Source organism: Myotis brandtii, unplaced genomic scaffold (genome assembly GCF_000412655.1).
Source record: "Myotis brandtii unplaced genomic scaffold, ASM41265v1 scaffold266, whole genome shotgun sequence".
NCBI lineage: Eukaryota > Metazoa > Chordata > Mammalia > Chiroptera > Vespertilionidae > Myotis > Myotis brandtii.
The window spans coordinates 7,806,884-7,825,069 of record NW_005360124.1 but is presented as its reverse complement, the minus strand read 5'-3'; the positions used below and the strand labels follow the sequence as shown (position 1 = coordinate 7,825,069).

At 41.0% G+C, this 18,186-nt stretch overlaps 1 protein-coding gene and 1 pseudogene across 1 annotated transcript in view; one reads left to right on the top strand and one right to left on the bottom strand.

Moving 5' to 3' along the window:
- Positions 1-18,186, top strand: part of PCSK5 (proprotein convertase subtilisin/kexin type 5) — a gene marked incomplete at its 5' end in the record, with an annotated part of 415,527 nt that overhangs the window by 218,932 nt on the left and 178,409 nt on the right. The window lies entirely within an intron of this gene.
- LOC106726451 lies at positions 190-709 on the bottom strand (annotated as a pseudogene).

Here is an 18,186-nt window from a genome sequence, read left to right as displayed (position 1 = left end):
GGCAAGTGAGGCGGGGAACGTTGGAGTCTGCAGTCACTGAAGCAAGCCTCATGTTCGCTTCCAGCTGCCTGGCTGCCGGCCGCCATCTTGGCTGACAGTTAATTTGCATAAGGATATGCTGATTAGCCAATGGGAAGGGTAGCGGTCGTACGCTAATTACCATGTTTCTCTTTTATTAGTGTAGATTTTATGCTGAATTTACTCCCGGGCCATAAGTTTTTGTTTCTTCAGTTTCTTCTGGGATATCTTTTTCTTCTGTGCAACCTCCTCTTCTGGTTTAGGAATAGTCTGCTTCTTTTCAGTAAGAATCATGTCCATGTGGCAGGGAGGGCTCATGTGTGGGTTAATCCACCCATGGGCTGTGTAGGTTCTACGCCGCATCTTGGGAGCTTTGTTCACCTGAATGTGCTCAATGGCCAGAGAGTCTACATCTAACCCCTAAGTTCAGCATTGCTCTCGGCATTTTTAGGCATGTGCAGCAGAAATTCAGCACTCATTTTGGGCCACCGACCCTGTGTCCAGCCCCACTGTTTCGCCTGGGCACACCTACCAACTCCACCATTGTAACGACGGAATGGCACTCACTGCTTCTGTAAAGTGACGTCCTTCAGATACTTGGTGGCTTTTTGAATATGCATACCCTTAAAGGCCTGGGCAGTTTCACGAGTGTTCTTAAAGTGAACACGAAGATTTGAGCCTCTTAATTTGCATGATTTCTTGGGGTTTTCTGGGTCTAGTGAATAGGAACCATTTTCAGAGGTCACCTCAGGCCTTTTTGGGGAAGAATGAGCTTATCTTCTTGCTCAGTTACAAAAAAGATGCGAGCCTCACATTATTTAGAGATTCCACCTTTGTCCTTTTTCTTGGTGGGTAGTTCACGTAAACATCTACATAGGAAAGTGATACAGATGCCCTGGCAGCAAACAGCTTGACTTTGCTTCATCTTGTCTCGTATCCAAAATGCCCACTTGTCCCATCAGTGTTCAGCTCATGCCTTCAGATATGTGAGGTTTAGACATATTTTCTACAAATGAGAATCGTTGTTTTCTCTATGCTGGTCTTTGAACGATAGTGGTAGGTTTGTTACACTTTGGGATGTTTTGTTTTGTTGTCTTTTTTCATCCCCAAGTACATAATTTTATATGTAAATTTGCATGTGGTTTCACACACAAACTAGAATGAAAATGACTTTTGCACTATTTGACTGCTACCTCTATACCAGATATAATTGGTTAATGAAGAGAGTAACATTTGGAGTAGTTTTGTGGTTTTGCCACGGTCTTAAGAACCATTAGATTCTAGTAGATATTTTCTTTGGCCTTTGATGGGAGCTAATGGAAGTTTTTGTACTTGGTTTTTTAGAATGTGGGTAACATAATGAGAAGGCTGAGTTGAATAAGAATTGCTTTGAAAATGGGAAACACCAAACATGAGTCTTAGAAGTATATTTGAAGACACCACAACTTTCTGCTCCCCGAAATGAGGATAAAGATGCAGAACTCTGTTGTTAGAAAGCTGTTTGGGGTTGAAGATAATTAAATTACCTTGAGTGGGCTAGAGAAAATGTATTAAGGATTTTGTAATAAAATTATCACTAATCTGTGTTAATACTAATTTATCTCATAATCCTATATCAGTGACTATAACCACATATCAAGCACAATTATACATATATTCTGTTTTGAAAATTAGTTTTAATGTTTAAATATCACCTTGAATTCGACCTACTAAATCTTAGAAGTTGTAATCAGTGTCTTCAACATAGGAATTAATGATAGAAATCTGAACTAATTGCAGTTATCAACATCCTATCAACTCTCTAGTCACTAACATACAGTATAAAAGCTGTGAGTGTAAAATGTGATTTTTTTACAATATGCAATAGCCTGTACACTTACAGAAAATTGATGTCTCTTTTCGTGTGATCACTCAGTTTTACAAATTCTAGTGAGGCTGGACTTCCCAGGTATTTAAAAAATTCTTTCAGCAAGTGAATTTGGCTCTTCTTAATGGTAGCAAATCTTGATATTTTAGGCAAAGATAAAACTCATCAAACTCTAAACTCAGTGATACAGAGGGTGACCAATGAGGGCCAGTGCTGTTTTAGGGAAAAATTTGTAGTGACTATGAGTAATGAAATGGATTCCTTTGAATCACTAATAACCTGATTCTGAGTCCAGTTCCAAAATAAGATACCCACAAAGAATTTAAAGCAGGATAGTCTTATCAAAATACACACACACATATACACTCATTCTCTTATAGAGACTTTTCGCAATCATTTTCTTATTTGAGGGTTTGTATGTATTTATTTTTATTTATTTATCTTTATTGTTGGAAGTATTACACATGTCCCCTTTTTTTCTCCCCATTGACCTCCTCTACCTGCTCACGTCCCCTTCCCAGGCCTTCACCCCACTGTTGTCTGTACGTGGGTTACACATATATGCATATAAATTCTTTGGTTAATCTCTTCCCGCCACCCCCCCTTCCCTCTAAAATTCATCAATCTGTTGCAAGCTTCAGTGTCTCTGGGAACAAAATAAACATGATCAAAATAAATCCAGAGGTTTTGCATGTATTTAAAACAAAAAACTCAGCATAGTATTTCAGAGCAAGGACTCCCAAGTCATACACTTGGGATTGAATCTTAGCTTTATGAACAAATTTATCTGGTTAATCTATATACATTCTTAATCACCTTTATTGGAGTAAATTTACATATAATAAAAAACACCATTTTAAGCATACAAATGTATGCATCCATGTAATCATCACCACAATCAAAGTCTAGAACATTTCTGTCACCCAGAAAGTTCTTTTGTGCTCCTTTCTCATCCCTTAGCCCCCAAAACCCCCATCCTATGCAACCAGATGTATTTTCTGTCACTATAGATTAGGTTGTCTTTTGTAGACTTTTATATAAGTAGAATGATTTGAAACTGGCTTCTTTGTCTCCATATAATATTTTTAAGATTTAACCATGTCATTAGGTATATGAGGGGTTCATTCCTTTTTATTGTTAAACTAGTGGCCTGGTGCGTGAAATTTGTGCACATTAAAAGGGAATTAATTAGAGGAAATATTTTAATATTGCTATTTGCACTTTCTTTACAATAGAAGTGTAGATGAAAGAAAATAAGTAGAATGTATATGAAAATCTCCCTCCTGTCAGAGTCTGGGGCATGCCACAGGACCCAGAGTCAAGTCCCCGCCCACCCTCATGCACCTCAAAATTGCGTGAGACCCATACCTGACTGGCCCCAGCCCCATCAAGTCCTGCAGGGGGAGGGGCATGGCCTCAGGTTCCCCAGCCCCGGTGCAAGAGTGGAGGGTGTGAAAGCATGATGACCATTTGCATATTTGCTCTTTATTATATAGGGTGGTATTTCATAATTGGACTATACCCCAATTTGTGTATTTGCTTTTTCATGGGCGGATTTGTTTCCAGTTTGGGGTTGTTGTAAAACTCGTATGAACAATTTGTGTGAACAAATTATAACTTTTTAAATATCAGACAGTGAGCAAAGGGCCCTCTAATTTAACACAGACCCTGAAGCAATCTAAATGGCTAGCCAGATGTAGAGCATTGCAGGCCCGAATACAGCATAGACATGGGTTGGGTCAAGGAAAAGCTAAGAGGCCATCCTTGCTGGCATGGCATGGACAAAGGGAAGAATGAGGAAAATGGTATCCTATACAGAATTTAACCTAGTATGCACTAAGGTAAAATTACCATCTACATTGTCATGCATCATTCTCACACAACAGTTAGTATTAGATTAATAAACAATTAATTAGTATTATGTTAAGTATTCTAATTGGATTAATTAGTATTCTGTTAAGATTCTTGTATGATAAAAATTGAGTATATGTATGTATGAGTCATGGCCTTTAACATGCTGTGTATAGTTTAGAAATGAAACTAGCTCCCTGTTACTTTCAAATATTAGACATACTACTATATATTCTCACATTTCTTGGAACACTTTTATTCTCATCTTTGTGGTCTCTTATCTAATTTGGGTTATAGCTTACATTTTTCAATGATTCTAGCTGATGATTCTGGTTAAAGGGTTAACTTCCTTCATTGCGTTCTCTGTTGTTGTTGTTTTTTTTTCTGTAATACTGCTTAGATTTCAATAAACAATCAATGGACTCCAAAGTATTGGAGAAAGCATAACCAGCTGTTTATTAATGAGTTACATTAATATCACATACATAACCTAGGTCAGAAACATACTTACATCTAAGAGAGTGGAAGATGTTTGAGAACTTTGAGTTACTGTTGGGAACTGAAGCCTGTCTGAAATAGTTTCAAGAGCATTTACTCAGTTTGAACAGATTTTGTAGATTTGCATTTCTTGGAGGATTGGGGATTAAAACTGGATGAGACAGCTATGGCAAAAGCAACGGTCAGGGTGAGGGAAAAGAGGATTCAGTGTGCAAAAAGAGCAGGTATAGTGTGATGAGGAAAGGAATTGACAAGCCCGGTTGACGTGGCTCAGTGGTTGAGAACATCTGAGTGTCAACCTATGCACCAGGAGCTCACAGTTTGATTCATTTTCAGGGCACGTGCTTGGGGTGGGAGGCATGCAGGAAGGAGGCAGCCAATCAATGATTCTTTCTCATCATTGAGTTTTTATCCCTCTCTCTCCCTCTCCCTTCCTCTCTGAAATCAATAAAAAAAAATTTTTTTTTAAATAAAAAGTAAGTAATTGAAAAGAACCGACAGCAAAGCTACTTGAATCCTAGAATTAGGCATTCTCTTTTGATTTAAAAAACATTTTGGAGCCACTGCAGTGATTTTGAGAAAGTGAGTTGGGTTGTAGTAATGACTTTCAAACAAGTTGATTCTACTTGCTTGTCTGATGTCAGAGTTTTATTTCTTAAACTGATGGTGTGAATCCAGTGGCTCTATGATATGTCCTACCATATGACGTGTCTATAAGAAACTGATTTGCTAAAATGGATGAAAATTCTCTTGCACTGATCATTTTATATTATCTTGGTTTGTAGTTGTGTATTTCTGACTTATGGGCTGTGACATTCAATGAAAATTTTTATCATCTCTTGGCCTCCTTCTAAATGAGAGTTATAGGGTTGGATATATAATCATCTTTGCTAAATTCTTTTTTTTTCCAAAGAAGAAAAAGAAATGCTTTTTGAAATTGCTTTTTAATAAACCCAGGCAAAGGGTGTGGTGTCAGTATTGCTTCTTGAAAAATGTCAGGTCAGAAATGGTTCTTTGAGGAGGCTCCCCAAATTTCCTTTGACAAAAGTCTTTTTGCCGGTTTGTTATTGTTCACCATGACCTTCAGGAAGCTACTTCACTTCCCATATTTGAATTCTCTTCCACGTACAGTTGCAGTCTTTGTATTAGCCAAGCGACCATGCAGAGATTTAAAGAAAGCAAGTAACGTAATTCTGGTGAACCTCTTGAGTTGCTGTAAGACTGTTGCTGTAGTGTGACAAAAGCGTTTCCAGTTTATGAATGACTTTCTCTCTTGTTGAAGGTTTGCGTAGCTATTCTTTCTTGGCCGTGAAGCAAACTTATTGTCGTCTATAGTCCTAGAAGGCGGCACTGCTTTTTTGAACTCGCTAGAGGCTATAATGTGTGTGCTTTCTTAATATAGTGTTTGAGGTGGTTTTGTCTGGAAATCGTTGGCTTCTTTTCATCTTTTACCCTCAGAAGTATCTTCAGAGTCAAGGCGAAAGATAGATGTCCAGCTTTGTTCTAGAATTCAATATTGTGCATCTTAAAAGCCTAAAGCCCCCACTGAATTTCAGCCACATATGACGAAAGAATCCGAGGAGATGGCTAAAAATTGCAGGAAATGTGTAGGATTGTGTAATATAACTGCCATTGTGGCACTGATATCCAGCCTGTGATCCACTCACCAAGCCATGTGCCCAGAATGGGATGAAGTCTGTGTTAAAGAGGTACCTTGTCCAGCTGGTAGAGGCTCAGTGGTTGAGCGTCGACCTATGAACCAGGAGGTCACGGTTTGATTCCTGGTCAGGGCACATGCCCAGTTGTGGGCTCAGTTGATGATTCTCTCTCATCATTGATGTTTAGAACTCTCTTTCTTTCTCCCTACCTCTCTGAAATGAATTAAAAAAAAAAAAGAAGCGAAAGAGGTACCTTTCTCTGATTCACATAGGTCCCACCTGAGTAGCCTTGTTGCATGGAATTCTGTTATTATTTCTCCCTTAATTATCAAAAGCATAGGCTTATTTTAAAAGGTATCTATTGAAAGATGACTTTGTTCTTTTTAACCTTTGCCTATTGCTTCAACCTGGACATATACAGAAACTTCATTAGTCACGTAACTCAGTGTTACCAGACTCAAATAGAGTTTTCCAATATCTGGGATGATTTCATCACTATCTTTATCGCCAGCTCTCTAGACAAAGTTTGAAGTAAAACCTTAGAATGTTAAGTGAGTGTCTCGAGTGCTGAGCTCAAATCGATTATTCATTTCATATTCTTTTTACATTCTCCCTTTTTTTGTGACCAAAAATGATTGAAGCTGCGTGAATTCAAATGTGTAATTATTTCATCGGGGGCCAGTAGATCTTTATTTGGGGTAATGAGACCTTGTGAATATTGTCGATTGCAGGATGCATTGGCACAGACAGGAGGCAGTGGTGAAAAGGCTTTATTTGAAGCTTCCGTGATCATCATCGTGCTGTCTAGTGAAGGAGCTCCCAACAGACCCTCTTTTATCCAAGGAATAGAGCTTTCAGTGTGAAAGGGGAAGATGTGATTGAGGCACACAGGAGAAACGTTATTGGAATTAGTGCACACATATCAGTGTGGACTCTGGCATGGGTATTCCCAGCACAGACCGCAGCACCAGCTCTCGTCCCCATCCCCCATCAGGGAGGGGGCTCTCCCTGGCTGTGCCCACACGGAGACCGGGGGAAATGGGCCCTGCTCTAGCTTTGAAAGCTGGTTCAGGAGCAGTGAGGTAGTCCACATGAGCAGAGACAAAAGGGCCTCATGATTACATCTTTTTAAAGTACAAGTTTACTAAAGATGGCCTTAGGCCACCCTTTTTTTTCTCTCCAGGGAGATCTTTATATTGGTGCCAGTGTTTATAATATAAACCAGACCCAAAGATTCCAAAAGAAATCCTGAAAATTAATCCTGCCCTAGCTCTCCGCATGGCTTGCTAAGGCCACTGCATCTAGCAAGGTACAGTTACATGCCGGGCGATTGCTTTGCAGACTCCATCTGGATCCATCTTCTGTGAAATAAATAGATCCAGACTTTTAGTTTTCTCAGAATCTCAATTCATACTCTTTACACATGGTCACATCTTGCTAGCCTTAGGCATTTTAAAGCAATTAAACTTCTATCACACATCCCAATAATGGCTTCAACAGGCTTCATCTTATGGTGTTAGACCAGAAGACAAGGTACACCCACAAGTTTCCAGAGTCATCTTTGAAAGAGTCAAAAAGAAGACCATCTTAATCGCTGCCGGATGTTAACAAATGGGAAGTTGCTCTTTGCCACTCAATGCCATTCTTCCATCTGTGCATGCCTGGTTCGCTCTAGCAAATAAATTTAAAAAATGTTTTTAAAGCCTAACCATGAATAGAAAATAAGTATCTTTTCCACATTAATATGATCTCTACACTTAGTTAAAATCCCTGCTAGAAATGACTGAAGAAGGTCACTTCTCAGCAAGAATTGGGAAAAGGGCTATGGGCCAGATGTTAATTTCCTTCCAAATCCTACATATTTCTTTTTCTGCGCATGATGTTTTAATGAGTTTTGAAGAAGGAAGCAGATTTTGGGCAGCTGATTTGCAAAAGGCAAAGAGGGTAAACATGATCCACTGTCCATTTGTGATTTGTAGACACACACCTGAAATGGTTTATCCCTTTTGCCATCTTGTTATTCTGAGGCTGATTCTTGATTTGAGAAATTCGTTGAAATAAATACTGTGTGTCTTATAGACACAGTAACCAATGGATACGTATATAGTATAAAACAAAGAGATTCTGAATACTTGAATACTTGGGATCGAGTCCCTGTGACTTTGGGTGAGTTCTTTTAATAGTCTGAGACCTAAGTTTTTTCAGCTGAAAAATTCGAATAATACTATCTTGCCAATAGGACAGTTGTAAAGATTACATTAGCTAATACGTAACAAAATGTATATGTAAGATATTATTTTCACCTCCCCCCCCCCAAAATTTCTTCTTGGCGTCTTATTTTGAGATGCATGCTTGATACATTAAATGTACTTCAACTGTAAAAGATTAGATAAAATAGATTTAAATAGATTAAATGGAAGCTTCAGTGCAGTTACTAGTTGTCAACATTTTAACTAAACATGATTTTGTATCTCAGCTCAGTCACACCCTTATTCTATACTAACAGCGCATAGAAGCTAACTCCTTAAGTAAAGTACATCCAAAAAGTAGATCTCTAGACCAACTTGTGCTTGAAGAGTGCAGGATAATGTATCCAAAAGTTAATTGAGATAACTGTATCTTCTGAAAATATCTTTATAAGAGAAGCAAAAATGTGCGTAGCATATGGAAAGATGTTGGCATGAGGGAAGGTTGTGAATCATGCCCACAGAGACGATGCCCCTATGTTGGAGATGATAGCCTAATCAACCAGGCTTTATGGGCTAACCTTCTGGAAGAGCTGCTAGATAGCCCTAATACCTTCAGGAAATGGTTCTCAAAGTGGGGTCCCTGGTACAAAAATATCAGCATCACCTGGGAACTTGTTAGAAATGCAAATTCTGGACCTTACCTCAAAACTACAAATAAACGCATCAGTGGGAAGAGCAGTGTGTGCTTGCACAAGTCCTCTGGCGATTCTGATGCACATTCAAGTTTGGGAACCACTGACCCAACTCATCCACTGTATGTAATGAATTAGCTTCCTTCCTGTGCATTTGAATGAATGGTGCTAATGAAGTGCCATCCTTAGAAGAAATGAAAAATAGTTTTTCAAATCAGTGGGCTTTTTTGAGGTGTTTTTTGTTTGTTTTTGTTTTTGTAGTTTAGGTAATGAACCCCATTTGTGAAAGGTGTTCTCAAAACAATCCCATTTCCTGTCAATCACTTAGTCATTTGCTCCCAGCAATGTTCATGCTCCTTTCTGTCAATTGGACCATAACCCTCTGTTTTCAAAGTTTGTATCCCCCAGCCTGGGGGTGGGAGACCCAAACTTTTCCATCATCCTACTGCCTTAATTTTGTTCTTCTTTACACAACTAAACATTTCCAAGTCATCTAAATTAGCTGCTTCCATTTCCTTGCTGTTCAGTTCCTCTGTAATTCTCTGCGATTTTTTTCCACTTCTACCTTTGAAGTGAAATTACTCTTTGAGACTTCAACCAGAAGGCAGCTGCTTGTTTTTCTCTGGGATTTCTTGCTTTTGATCTACCCAGTCCAGATCCGTCTTTCCTTGCCTCTCGTGATGCAAACATATAGCCCCGTTTTCCTTTGACACTTTACAGATTCTTTCTCTCCCTTCCTTTGACATCAGCCATTCCCTGGGATCTGTTGCTGAGGGGCGGGACCAAGACCAGGAGCACCGCTGCTTGCTGTCTCTGGCAGGTGTGCTCTCCCTCCCTCACACGTCCTCTTAATGTCACTGCTTTTCTTTCACATCGCTGCCTTCCTTTCCACTATAAGCACTCCCTCCTTATTAATGGTTTTCAGCTCTACATTCAAACCCGATGTCATCTATTACCAATCTTGAATCTCTGCAAAAGGCTCTCCCTATATCATTTAAGACTCAGAACCTCTGAAACAATCCACGAAACATCTTTTACAAAACATTGCCCTAAAACTTTCTGGAATCTCAATCAAATGATGTCCTTTCCTTGATCATTGGCTACTCATTGCCTCCAATGAAATCCATCCATATGATTCCAAGCCCACACGGCTTCCTTGAGGAAGACACCAGTCCCAATGTCCTGTTGCATTACTGACCTCCATTTATACCTCCATGAGTCCAAATCTTAACTTAAGAACTTAAGAACCATCTCAAGTCTTATTTCTTCTAAGAGCATATGCAATGCTCATTAATGGCTGACTTTTCTGAGATTTTTACAGAAATCTTCTTATTGTCCCTTAAGCCTAAAATCTATTTGACTTTTAGGTAAATAAAAAGGAATGTTCTGATAAGCCTTATGGAGTACTTGATACTACTAAGGATAAGTGTTAGCTTTCTTCCCAATGAAAAGGTGACATTTCCAATCGCAGGAAATAATTTCTTCTTTGCTGTCACTCATCTTTGTGCTTTGTGATCATCACATCACCAGTGGGTGTTGCTGCCATGTCAGGTGAGCCACAGGTGTGTGGAAGGGTGGAAAATAACCGTATCTTTGTAACCACTGTTAGCCACTGAGTGTGAAAAGGGACTCACTTGAAATAAATTCATCTAGATTTTCTATTTCTTTTATGAGAATTTAAGGAACAAAGAAAGGTAAGGGAAAATTAAATGAAGAATTATCTAAAATAATGAATAATTCACAAATAAGTGTTTTGGCTGCCTACCCATCAAGATCCCAGTCTGGCATCTATTTGCTTACGTTGTACACTGAGATCTAGGCTGGGGAGTTGACATATGGCCAATCCAATCTTCAATTAACTTTTACCCAAAGGCCCTTATAATACTTTTTTTTTTTTATCTTTTTCTCATCTCTGTCCAGCTAAGTTTAGTTTCCTAAGAAGAAGCACAGTTGTGATCTGCATATGCCCTGGGATCCCTAGCTAGATCTCCCCAAGTTGAAAAAATAGTTTCCCTACCTCCATTCAAGAATTACTAGTCGGTTACCTTAAGCGAATTCCCTGCTTATTATAAACATATTGAAGCAAATAAAAAAGGAATGTCCAGAGAAAAGAAGAAAAAAATTGACATTTTTTTTTACAATGGAAAGAAGGAAGGCATATCCCCTTATCTCTGTAAATAAAAAAATAGTAAATATGCACTTTTATATATGTACATAACATATAATAGTGTATATGTACATCCCTATGTAAGGAAGTACATTGTACAAGGAAAAGGACTCAGCTGTGTTTTCCTAAAATCTCCTTAATGCGTCTCTGTAATGACGAGCCTGTCTGAGTACCTACAGCTGCTGACGGAACCCATCCCGCGCGGAGCTTTGAAGTGCAGACCCGCAGACAGCCAAGCATCAGTGTCTGGAAACCTTCCACATGCAAGTCCTCAGCGGCACTGGTGGCGGCTGGCACATTTGGATCTGGCTGGCGTGGTTACTGGAGCCGGGATGTTAGGAAGAGCAAGGGAAAAATAAAAACAAGCCCTGCGGAGGAAGGCAGGTGCGGCTGCTCCGCTCTCCTGCCCTGAGGGAGTCTGCATTTTGCACTGTGCTGCGGGGAGAGCATGGCAACTATCTCATGAAGAGATGGATGCAGGAGAAAGGCAGGGAGGGAAGGAAAGAGAGGTCATTCTGGAAGCATCCTGGCTTTCATCTCTCCGACTTGTTTAGGTGAAGAAATGCTGACGTGGGAGGCTGAAGAGCACTACTTGCTACTCTTCATCGTTATGAATCTTCCATTCTATGTGGTGGTCATTCGCTGTTCCACTTTACTGTGAACAGGCAGGACTCGTGTGTTGACATTACGCATGTGGGACGGGGCACCTAAGGAAAGTGTCTCAGGCCCTCTCACGTTTCACACACACACACACCCTCCCGTTCTGCACATTTGGCCGGTTTGATGAATAGGTGCGGGAGGCACAGTGTCCCTGGTGGGAGCTGTTATTTCAGAGCAGGTGGTTCAGCGCCTTGAGGATCAAAGCCCCTGAGGCTGCGAGGACTGCACAGGTGCAGGGGCCCTTTGATCTCGGGTTGGAGTTTCTACCCACCCGCAGATCAAGCAGCCCCCTCAGACAGGAATTTGTGTAACTACCTTTTAGTCTGGTGGTGGCCTGTAGGTAGATGAGAGCACCCACCTGAGAACAAGCGAGAGAACAAGCGATCGGGGTTGGCTTTTCGTTCTCCCTAGCTCTGCTCTCACCCCTCCTCCCCTGCGCGTTTACCACCAATGCCCATCCGTGCTGACCACTCACCTGCACTCCACCCACCCAGGGCTGCTGCCTTTCCTTGCTGCCCAGGGAACCAGGGCCAGACCTGCTGATTAGTTAACCAGAAGGCTCCGTCCTGGCCCCGGGAATATCCTGAAGCCCCCATGCACCCCGAGGCACAAATTAATCACTTTCGCCCTGAGGTCATCTTACCTGACTGAACGTTGGCTGACCTGTATTAAGTAGTTTGTGTACGCCAGGCTCTGTTAGGTTTCTTCATCTCCGTTGTCTTTTTTGACTGATTTCTTACTCATTTGAAGTCTTTTTTTTTTTTAATATACTGACAGGGATTACAGTTAGTGCTTTTCATTATTATTTAGTGAAATCATACAATTATTCTCATCTCATCCCCCTGCCTACTCAGAACACAAAATCATTTTCTCTTTCTTTTGGATCCTCACTGTGTTGAATACATAGAATAGGTGCTCCACACCCCCACACCCCCAACCCCCAAGTGGCATGATAATGTGGGTGAAGTGTATTGAAATTGACACTTTCTAATAAGTAATTAAACTCAATTGATCGACATGTTCCATATCTTGGTGGTTATGTGCATCTTAACACACATGAATCTAAGTTCAGGTTGTATACCAGTTACTAGTTTATTGATAGTAAAAGATGCGAGTTCTGTGCCCCTCTCGACAGCATCGCATTACCACCTCCGTTCCACGTGGGGTGACCACTCTCCTGGTTTGCCCATGAATGAGGGGTTTCCTGGGACACAGGACTTTTGTTACTAAAACCAGGACCATTGTAGACAAACCCGGGCATTTGGGGATGCTAGTTGTGAGAAATTATTTCCTTAGCGGAAGAAATTGGCTGGACTTTTATAGGAAATGGATAGCTGTCATTTAGTTGCACTTTTCCAGTTACAGGCACGATTTGATATTTCCCATAGGCCCCTTGTACAGAGTGTGTGTTGTTGCTCGCCTGCCCTGTTTTACACTGGATGCTGTGTAACATTGTTCATGCACCTGACAGCTGGTAGCAGAAAGGCTTGCTTCGGGAAGCTCAAAAACTTTTTAAAAATCCTTTTTTTAACCAATTCCTTTTTTGTATATAGAGTGCTTTACTAATAGTCATTTTAGAGTCATCATGAAATGGCTATTCAGTGTAATATTGAAAAAGAAAAAAGGATTTAAAGTAGCTGGCTCCAGTAAGGACAGTCCTCTGAAAGAGATGGAAATATACCAAATTGCCTTGGTTACAGTTTCCTGTGCTCCGAAACTTCTAATTTTTTTTTTCTGCTGAGCTCTCTAGATTTCCTTTAGAATCAAGTTTTTAGTCCTCCTAGCTAGAACTGTTATTTAAATTAACTGTGTCTTCTTTCAAACTGTGCAATAATTTGTGTGCTTAATGATTAGCTTCTCTCAGCGCTTCTGGTCTCATCATAAAGTGAAAATATACCTGCTGGAGGATATTATCTATTTTCCTGCCTTTTCTTGTCTATCTGACTTGGTCCAAGCAGAGACACCTTTAGAAACCTTTGAGTAAAAACTAGCTATACTTCTGGTGTAAGACAATTCCACTTTTTTTTTTTAGCTTATCTGCATAGACAGTCGTGTAACCTAATAGAACAAATATAATGTTATGCAAGTTTTTCAGATTCTCTTTATTAAGCTTGTCCAACATCATTCTACCAAGGAATAAATTTACTTTCTAAAATATGCTTCAATAATGTTGTTTCAAGATTGATATTACTCACTCGATGTACATGCCCGTTCCCTCAATATCTTTCTGAATATTGATTTTGAATCTTAACTGATATTACAACTACAGCTTGCATATTTACTGCCAACACACATAGGAGTGAACAATTCTGCTTGAATTGGTGAGATGTTGCTCACACCAATGTATAGTACTCTGACGTCATAGAATTCTGTATTTTACTCAGTGCTTGTGTGGAAAGGGTTCCACTTGATTAGCATCAAGTGATTTTCAGGCTCAGGTTTTGCTCTGAGCGTGGCATGAGAAATGTGCATGAATTGAGCTCCTTTAGCTGTGGAACAGCCATATCACAGTTGTTTGCATGGTATATTTCTATAACCATAAAATTTTTAAATGTGACTGTTGGCTCTATAGTTGAATAACTTTTGGGGTGTGTTAATGATGACTTTATAGGAGTCAACAGTAAAAAGAATAGACCTCCATTTCCCCTTACAATTCTCTTGTAAACATTTTATGCCACTTGGTGAATGAAACCAAATGCCTCCTATCAGTTGCATGCATTCACTTCACCCATATTCACAGCAGCTTACCTTGAAGCCAGGTGCTCTGTGGCCACTGGAGGGCAATCATACTCCTCCTGGCCCATCCTGGTCACAGTGTGATGGGCGAGACAGACCAAATAAATGGTCACCCAGAGAAAGATCAGTGTTTCTGAATTTGTAGGTCATTTTAGAATGAAAACTTTCTATTTAACAATTATTACATCAATTGCAATTATATTTCAAAAGCTGGTTAGTGCCTCCAAACTATTTAATGGCTATTTCCCTTGTTAACATCATGTTTTTGAAGTTTATCTGCCCAGCACATTCATTGTACAATTATTTTCTCATTAGCACTTACCAAAAATCAAACAAGTGTCCATCACAATGCACTGAGTTGATATATTGCTAGCAACCCCCATTCCCACCCCACCCCCCAAAAGGAAAGATTTTATTTCATTTTTTTCTTAGGCTATGTATCATGATGGTGGACACATATATAATTTCCAATATTTTAAAATACTTAAAATATGCCCTAACCAGTTTGGCTCAGTGGATCGAGCATCAGCCTGCGGACTGAAGGGTCCCAGGTTCGATTCCGGTCAAGGGCATGTACCTTGATTGCGGGCACATCCCCAGTAGGGAGTGTGCAAGAGGCAGCCAAATCGATGTTTCTCTCTCATCGATGTTTCTAACTCTCTATTCCTCTCCCTCTCCCTTCCTCCCTTCCTCTCTGTAAAAAATCAATAAAATATATATTTAAAATAAAATAAAATACTTAAAATCTCCATTGGTGACTCAGTGGCCTTCACTGATGTCATCTAACTCTCTCATTTATGACTATACTAGTCATACTTTGTTTTTCTGTTGACTTGCCAGCCTGTAGTTAAATGGAGCTAGTGAGCCCTTTTCTGTTGGGGTCCAACCCCAACAGGTCCAGGGGTCCCCAAAGGTGTGGACGGAGTCGGCGATGAAGGAATGACACGGAGACAGCCTTCAGTTGATCAGCAGCCTAGCCAGGATCTCTAGCCAGGAACTCCAGCCAAGTTCTGGTTAGGATCTGATGTTTATTGTCTTGTTACATCTGTATTTATACCAGTCGATTTTAATCCTGTCAATTTCTATTGCAAAGGTTAGGGTGTTTCTTATCTCCATTCCAGGGAGTAAAGATTATGTAGCTTAAGCGTGATTGTTTGTAGTTAAAGTGATTAACTACCCGCCTGGCACTTAGTTAAGGGGTTGTATCCCCTCCCTAACCTCAGGGAAAAATCCCCACCTGGGGAAACAACCTTTCTCGGAGAGGTGACCATGGTAAAAACACATGGCGCTAAGGAGAGCAAACATATTAAGAACAATATGCTATATATGCCAGGTCCCTTGAAACATATGCTGTGCAGATGTTTCTTTCCTGCAGTGACTGTGTCAAGCAGCAAGGATGGACCGGCTTCCGGCACTTTTCTGAACATCTATGTCAGTGTTGTGTGGAGGATAGGAATTGAATTGGAGAAGGAAACAAATGTATGGCCTTCATAAAGACTCAGGGCGCTTTTCTGCTTAACTCCAGTGGTAAACAGGCATGAAGTGTTGGTTGTATCTGATGACTTTGTTAGTGGATGTCCTAATGGCTGTAGGATGACAGTCTTTGGGAGTGGCAGGGAGCGGAGCAGAGCGGCTCAGCTGGAGCCCAGGCAGGCCAGTTCTGCAGGCCCTTCAAAGCCCGGGGCCTCCCCACACCTCCACCTACCCTCTGCCCCACGCGTTCATATGCCAGTCACAGCTGTCATCTTTTCCGCCCTCAACTGAGATAAAATGACGAGTTTTGCTGGTTGGAAACCACTTAACACTAACATGGGGGTGCTTGGGTACTCAGAGGAGTCAGAGAGCCTGGCATATAGCCTCTTTGGCAACAATTTCAGTTCCCCCAGGGAAAGAAAATACCTTAGATTGTTCATGATGAAATGATATAGGCTATGGTTCAGTCATAAGTGAGAACATAGGATTTACATGAACTTTAACAAAAGATCTCCACCATTGGGTTTCCTTAAGCCCAGACTGGACTTTTCTCCTGGACCATGTGGGCCACTCTGTCTCTTATTTAACTAAGGAGGCAAAATTGCTTCGTATAATATTACATAACTAAAACAAAATTGTTCATGGCAGTTACCAATTGTGATGAAGTTATTGGTGAGTTTTATTTTCTTCTTTTCTGGAAGTCTTTACAAGTTTGTTACAATGAACATGAATTGCTTTTTAACCAAGAAAAAAATCATTTATAATAAAACTTGCAAAAGTCCATGTATAAAAATACTACATATATCTTTGCCATAGCAAGATAATTTTATTCCATTTTATTCAGTATGTTCTGACTGACTGGACCTGATATTATAATAATGAGCTCTTCCATTTGTATAGTTCCTTACACAGATTTTTCTCATGTGGGACATATACTTAATAACGGTAATGGGATATATAATAATATTTCAAATTGAGGAAATGGTGGGGTAGATATTTTATCTTGTTTGCCAAGAATTATGTAATTAACAAATAGCAGAAATAGAGCAATAATTCTTAATCCTAGAATAATTTTCTTTTTATATATATACTAGAGGCCCAAAAATTTGTGGCCCGGCCTTCGCCCATTTGCAGTCCAGGACCCCTTGGGGGATGTCCACCTGTTGACTTAGGCCCACTCCCCGGGGGATCAGGCTTAAGCTTGCAGTCAGACATCCTTCTGGTAGCCAGGGAGCCCTCGGGGGATGTCCGACTAAAGGCTTAGGCCCCCAAGGGATCGGGCCTAAACTGTTAGTTAGACATTCTTAGTGCTGCCATGGAGGTGGGAGAGGCTCCTGCCACCACCTCCGCACTGGCCAGCCATGAGCCAGCTTCTGGCTGAGTGGCACTACTCCTTGGTCTGACCTAAACCCTAGAGATTAGTACTTCATTTTACAACTTTTTCTCGGTTTATAGGCAGCAGCAAACTCAGACCACACAGTCGGGTGTGCAAGAAATGTTGCTTTCTTTATTGTTTAGTAACCAAACCTAACTTCAACTTCAGCCCCCATTCTGCCAAGTGAAAAAACAAAAACAAAATATTATTTAACTTAGGTTCCCCACCCCCTTCTCTGGAGTTGTACTTCCATGTCAGACAGTTTATATCTCAGGCAGAGGTGCCAAAGAACCGAGCAGGGTCAAGAACATGTGGACCTCAGTCTTCTGTCTGGACTGGCCCCCACCCAGTGCCCTTGACCCTCACCTGACCCTCACCTCAGAGCTCAAGTCCATGCTGATCCCTGGTATATTCTCCTCATCTGGGCCTTGAGGCCTCTTGAGTCCAATTCGCTCTCTTCATCCCTCCCTGCCACCTTCTCTCTCTCACACAAAGAGCTATTGGGCTTTCTGGGGTGAGGTCCTCTGACACCTCCTCAGCCCCGTTGCATGGACATCATCTTGGTGCCTTGGTCACGGCCACAAAGCTGTGTGGCTGCTCTCAGACCCTCCATCTCCTGCTGCCTTAGGGAGTGACTCAGTGGGAGGGGAGGGTCACAGTCCTTTTTACATGGCCGCCAACAAACACTCAGTGTTCCTTCCCTCTAGTTCTCCTTCTCCTCCTCACCCCAGTCCAGGCATGTCTATGTGCAGGGCAGGGGAGGGTGGGAGGCAGGCGTGTCTCTGACCCAGCACACAGGCTTCCAGATCCACTGCTCCCCCAGGAGGCCTTCCACGCTCTAGACCTCGACACCCAGAACCTGTCCCCTCTCCACTGCAGGTCTTTGCCCACAGTGGTCAAGTCTGTTTAGAGCAGTGGTTCTCAACCTTGGCTACACATTAGAATCACCTGGGAATCTTTTTAAAATCCTGATTTCTGCACCTCATCCTTTGTTACTAATGT